This window comes from Coregonus lavaretus (genome assembly GCF_964263955.1).
Source record: "Coregonus lavaretus genome assembly, contig: HAP1_SCAFFOLD_8656, whole genome shotgun sequence".
Lineage (NCBI taxonomy): Eukaryota > Metazoa > Chordata > Actinopteri > Salmoniformes > Salmonidae > Coregonus > Coregonus lavaretus.
In genome coordinates, this window is record NW_028161231.1 from 13,821 (window position 1) to 19,754 (window position 5,934).

General features: G+C 50.6%; 1 long non-coding RNA gene across 1 annotated transcript; it reads right to left on the reverse strand.

Annotated features, from left to right (window-relative positions):
* Positions 1-700: 700 nt before the first annotated feature.
* LOC311120994 lies at positions 701-1,822 on the reverse strand. The gene is made up of 3 exons (XR_014612218.1): positions 1,689-1,822; positions 1,504-1,563; positions 701-1,267 (listed from the first exon to the last, which is right to left on the reverse strand). It is a non-coding gene; the product is annotated as an uncharacterized lncRNA (long non-coding RNA).
* Between the last annotated feature and the right edge of the window lie 4,112 nt (positions 1,823-5,934).

The following is a 5,934-nucleotide window of genomic DNA, read 5'->3' on the forward strand; positions in this document are numbered from 1 at the left end:
TGTGGACCCTACTACAGTTTAACCAGCTCAGCTATAGACTACACCAGCATGACTAGTATCTATGTGGACCCTACTACAGTTTAACCAGCTCAGCTATAGACTACACCAGCATGACTAGTATCTATGTGGAGCCTACTACAGTTTAACCAGCTCAGCTATAGACTACACCAGCATGACTAGTATCTATGTGGAGCCTACTACAGTTTAACCAGCTCAGCTATAGACTACACCAGCATGACTAGTATCTATGTGGACCCTACTACAGTTTAACCAGCTCAGCTATAGACTACACCAGCATGACTAGTATCTATGTGGACCCTACTACAGTTTAACCAGCTCAGCTATAGACTACACCAGCATGACTAGTATCTATGTGGACCCTACTACAGTTTAACCAGCTCAGCTATAGACTACACCAGCATGACTAGTATCTATGTGGAGCCTACTACAGTTTAACCAGCTCAGCTATAGACTACACCAGCATGACTAGTATCTATGTGGACCCTACTACAGTTTAACCAGCTCAGCTATAGACTACACCAGCATGACTAGTATCTATGTGGACCCTACTACAGTTTAACCAGCTCAGCTATAGACTACACCAGCATGACTAGTATCTATGTGGACCCTACTACAGTTTAACCAGCTCAGCTATAGACTACACCAGCATGACTAGTATCTATGTGGACCCTACTACAGTTTAACCAGCTCAGCTATAGACTACACCAGCATGACTAGTATCTATGTGGACCCTACTACAGTTTAACCAGCTCAGCAGTACCATAATAGAGATTAAACCCAGGATAGAGGGGCTGAGTGAATGTGGTCTGGACTCTGTGGAGGAGGGTCATTGTATCAGAGACACTGTAGAAGGACAGAGTACCTGCCTTGTGATCCAGGTCCACTCCTACTCTGGAGGACTGAGGGCCTGATACTTTAGTCTCAACATTATTGTGTCTGAAACAATAACCACCACTAGAGCACACTAAACTCCAGGACTTGTCATTGTATCCAAATTCACCATCTCTCCCTGTTCTGCTGATGTCTTTATATGAGACTGCTGTGATAACATCCCCCCCACTCCACTCCACCTCCCAGTAACAGCGTCCAGACAGACCCTCTCTACACAGAACCTGGTAGTTGGTGAATCTGTCTGGATGATCAGGATATGGTTGGACTCTGTCTGTATAGGTCACCTTTCTGTTTCCTTCAGACAGAGAGAGGCGTTTGTGTGCTGTGTTTGGGTCCAGTGTGAGCTGACAGGAATCTGGGAGAAGAGCAGAGCAGAGACCAATGAGGGGAGTTAGAACAATAAGTGAAGTCAGATACTGTATCTACCCTGTCTTTGATTAGAGCACAGCAGAGATCAAATCAGAGAAATATGAGCAGTCAGATAGATACCCAGTCTTTGATTAGATCTACTATTGCTATATATTTCTAGAGGGATTGTTAGGAGTGTCAGTAAAAAGAGACTGTTAGTTACTTCAGAATAAAGAGACTCACATTGTAAGAACTGTTCTCTGGTCTTGGGCTCTGGAGGCAGTACAACATCCACTATATTCACTACAGACACACAAACACATTCACAGAGAGAGGGAATGTTATCATCATACCATATTCCACATGTATATGACTAGTAGGGAACTTTCAATGGTCTAAAGTTGATGTTCTTATTATTTTCAACACACCTGTAGTGGAGATCTTGGTCCATTCTCCTTTAAGGACGTCTTCTAGTGTCTCTCTCAGTTCAGACACAGTCTTACTCACATCTCCAAAGTACTGAAGAGGACGGACAACGATGCTGGGTAAGTCTGAAGATACACTGGTACTGGAGAGAGACTGATAACTCTGGAGAGAGAGAGAGAGAGAGAGACATTTACATTTTTACATTTTAGTCATTTAGCAGACGCTCTTATCCAGAGCGACTTACAGTTAGTGAATACATATCTTTATATACTGGCCCCCCGTGGGAAACGAACCCACAACCCTGGCTTTGCAAACGCCATGCTCTATCAACTGAGCTACATCCCTGCCGGCCATTCCCACCCCTACACGACGCTGGGCCAATTGTGCGCCGCCCATGAGTCTCCCGGTCGCGGCCGGCTGCGACAGAGCCTGGATTCGAACCAGGATCTCTAGTGGCACAGTTAGCACTGCGATGCAGTGCCTTAGACCACTGCGCCACTCAGGAGACACAAGAGACAGAGACAGAGACAGAGCAGAGCAGAACCAACTGATTGAGAGTTTTAATTTCATATCACATGTATCAAGGCAGTTGAGTTACCTGGAGGAAATGGATGTGATCCTCTGTGTGTGAGAGCTGCTCCAGCTCAGTGCTTCTCTTCCTCAGCTCAGCTATCTCCTGCTCCAGTTGCTCCAGGAGTCCTTCAGCTTGACTCACTAGAGCCGTCTCTTGGGATCTGATCAGCTCCTTCACCTCAGAGCGCCTTCTCTCAATGGAGCGGATCAGCTCGGTAAAGATCTTATCACTGTCCTCCACTGCTGCCTGTGCAGAGCGCTGTTAAGAGAGAGAGAGAGAGAGAGACTGACTTGTCTTACTTTAATGAGCCATCCTCATTACACTAACACCCCCACCCCTAAAAGCACATTGCGTGCAGGTCCACAAGCAGAACGCCTGGAAGCTGCGGAGGTGCACTAATTTGCGTGCACTAATTTAAAATCACTAACTTGCGCTGCAGGTCCACAAGCAGACCACCGGGGGCGTTGAGAATGGCCAATTTAAGCCATAGAGAGGATGCCACCAAGTTGTTGATGATCAGCACCGTCCCTCTGTATGCCACCTGGGAGATGAGCCACCTCCACTTCGTCAGCCTCGACACCACCGCTTGTGACACTCCTTCCCAGTTCTTCCTATCCCAACCCTCCGAGCCCAGATACACCCCAAGCATCTTGAGCCACTCACAGCCCCACTGCAACCCCCCTGGAAGCTGCGGAGGTGCCCTGTCCCTCCATGCCCCACATAACAGAGCCTCACTCTTGCCCCAGTTTACCTAAGCAGAAGACGCCCCCTCGTACACCCTCAAACTATTCTCCAGGGCCTGTAGGTTCTGCGCATCCCTAACCAACACAGACGTCATCAGCGTATGCTGACACTGCTATGCCTGTCCCCAACCCTATGCCTGGCTCCCACACTCCCTGTAGCCTCCTGTGTAGCAGGCCCAGAAAGGGCTCAATAACAAGAGTGTATAGCTGCCCTGACAGAGGGCATCCCTGGTGAATGCCCCTCCCTACCCAGACTGGCCTACTGAGCCCTCCCCACACCTTGACCATACATGAAGCCCCAGCATACGACCGCGACATTACGTGGTCCTCTGTAGCTCAGCTGGTAGAGCACGGCGCTTGTAACGCCTGGGTAGTGGGTTCAATCCCCGGGACCACCCATACACAAAAATGTATGCACATGACTGTAAGTCGCTTTGGATAAAAGCGTCTGCTAAATGGCATATTATTATTATTATTATTATTATTATTATTATTATCCTGTTCTCAGGTTCTGCTCACAGACCATTTTTACATGTGGGTGGTCCCGGGGATCGAACCCACTACCCTGGCATTACAAGCGCCATGCTCTACCAATTGAGCTACAGAGGACCACAGAGTTCTGCCCTCTATAAATCAGAGTACAACTCCACAGCCTCATCTCCCCACAACAGAAGTTACCCACCCATCAGGCTCCCTCATCTCCCCACAACAGAAGTTACCCACCCATCAGGCTCCCTCATCTCCCCACAACAGAAGTTACCCACCCATCAGGCTCATTCATCTCCTCACAACAGAAGTTACCCACCCATCAGGCTCCCTCATCTCCCCCACAACAGAAGTTACCCACCCATCAGGCTCCCTCATCTCCCCACAACAGAAGTTACCCACCCATCAGGCTCCCTCATCTCCCCCACAACAGAAGTTACCCACCCATCAGACTCCCTCATCTCCCCACAACAGAAGTTACCCACCCATCAGGCTCCCTCATCTCCCCACAACAGAAGTTACCCACCCATCAGGCTCCCTCATCTCCCCACAACAGAAGTTACCCACCCATCAGGCTCCTTCATCTCCTCACAACAGAAGTTACCCACCCATCAGGCTCCCTCATCTCCCCCACAACAGAAGTTACCCACCCATCAGGCTCCCTCATCTCACCACAACAGAAGTTACCCACCCATCAGGTTCCCTCATCTCCCCACAACAGAAGTTACCCACCCATCAGGCTCCCTCATCTCCCCACAACAGAAGTTACCCACCCATCAGGCTCCCTCATCTCCCACACAACAGAAGTTACCCACCCATCAGGCTCCCTCCTCTCCCCCACAACAGAAGTTACCCACCCATCAGGTTCCCTCATCTCCCCACAACAGAAGTTACCCACCCATCAGGCTCCCTCATCTCCCCACAACAGAAGTTACCCACCCATCAGGCTCCCTCATCTCCCCACAACAGAAGTTACCCACCCATCAGGCTCCCTCATCTCCCCCGAAACAGAAGTTACCCACCCATCAGGCTCCCTCATCTCCCCCACAACAGAAGTTACCCACCCATCAGGCTCCCTCATCTCCCCACAACAGAAGTTACCCACCCATCAGGCTCCCTCATCTCCCCCACAACAGAAGTTACCCACCCATCAGGCTCCCTCATCTCCCCACAACAGAAGTTACCCACCCATCAGGCTCCCTCATCTCCCCACAACAGAAGTTACCCACCCATCAGGCTCCCTCCTCTCCCCACAACAGAAGTTACCCACCCATCAGGCTCCCTCATCTCCCCACAACAGAAGTTACCCACCCATCAGGCTCCCTCATCTCCCCACAACAGAAGTTACCCACCCATCAGGCTCCCTCATCTCCCCCACAACAGAAGTTACCCACCCATCAGGCTCCCTCATCTCCCCACAACAGAAGTTACCCACCCATCAGGCTCCCTCATCTCCCCCACAACAGAAGTTACCCACCCATCAGGCTCCCTCATCTCCCCACAACAGAAGTTACCCACCCATCATGCTCCCTAATCTCCCCACAACAGAAGTTACCCACCCATCAGGCTCCCTCATCTCCCCACAACAGAAGTTACCCACCCATCAGGCTCCCTCATCTCCCCCACAACAGAAGTTACCCACCCATCAGGCTCCCTCATCTCCCCCACAACAGAAGTTACCCACCCATCAGGCTCCCTCATCTCCCCACAACAGAGGTTACCCACCCATCAGGCTCCCTCATCTCCCCCACAACAGAAGTTACCCACCCATCAGGCTCCCTCATCTCCCCACAACAGAAGTTACCCACCCATCAGGCTCCCTAATCTCCCCACAAAGGAAGTTACCCACCCATCAGGCTCCCTCATCTCCCCACAACAGAAGTTACCCACCCATCAGGCTCCCTCATCTCCCCACAACAGAAGTTACCCACCCATCAGGCTCCCTCATCTCCCCACAACAGAAGTTACCCACCCATCAGGCTCCCTCATCTCCCCACAACAGAAGTTACCCACCCATCAGGCTCCCTCATCTCCTCCACAACAGAAGTTACCCACCCATCAGGCTCCCTCATCTTCCCACAACAGAAGTTACCCACCCATCAGGCTCCCTCCTCTCCCCCACAACAGAAGTTACCCACCCATCAGGCTCCCTCATCTACCCACAACAGAAGTTACCCACCCATCAGGCTCCCTCATCTCCCCATAACAGAAGTTACTCCCCCTTCTGCTGTCCCCACCTCTCCCAAAAGCCTTGAAAGCTTGAGCAAAAAGTGACATCTTGGAAGAGCTTTACATGGAATTTCCAATAGGACACCTGCCTGGGCCCTGGTGAAACAGAGAACTGAGCCCTGTACTAGGTGCAGACACATTTTGGAAAGCAAAGACAAGGAAATTGATTTTGGCTCTAACCACTAACAACCTACCCTTACACACCTCTTTTGCTAC